We start from the raw sequence: 665 nt of genomic DNA, 5'->3' as shown, positions 1-665 counted from the left end.
TCTGATGGTAATTCGGTGATTTTTCAACACCATTTCTTCCACTGCTTGAACGTTTTCATCTGTTGTTGACGTGCTGGGACGTCCAGGGCGAGGTTCGTCTTCAACATCCCCTCGGCCTTCTTGGAGCAGCTTGTACCACTTATACATATTTTTCTTACTCAGAGTAGACTCACCGTATGCAACTGTCAACATTTCAAGAGTTTTAGAGCCCTGGATTCCATTTTTCACACAAAATTTAATGCAAACTCTTTGCTCCATTTTTTTCGAAAGAAGAAAATCGCCGAGAACACCAAGCCATTCTAACCTTTTACGCCTCTGCTAGAAAAACAACACGAGCTAATATAGTCAAAACTGTGAACATATTATCGTGACGAGTGTACCAACACAACAAACCAAAAAATTTAAAACTTGAATGTACGTAGCCCGCGAAAATTGAAAAGTCACCTTACTTTTTGAACACACCTCATATAAGGTTTAAGGATATTTTACGGTATTCACGGGGACTTAAGTAATTTCAAGTAATTTTGAAGGCTCTCAATAACGTATTTTAATTAATTTCCCAGGATCTCAAAGGATTTCAAAAAACTTACAATTATTTAAAATAATTAGTACTTTAAAAATCATCTAATATTTTGTAAGTTTATCGGGATATATATTGATACTAA

The sequence above is a fragment of the Belonocnema kinseyi genome, chromosome 3 (genome assembly GCF_010883055.1).
Source record: "Belonocnema kinseyi isolate 2016_QV_RU_SX_M_011 chromosome 3, B_treatae_v1, whole genome shotgun sequence".
NCBI lineage: Eukaryota > Metazoa > Arthropoda > Insecta > Hymenoptera > Cynipidae > Belonocnema > Belonocnema kinseyi.
The sequence above is the reverse complement of the archived record's forward strand: the minus strand, read 5'-3'. Positions refer to the sequence as shown.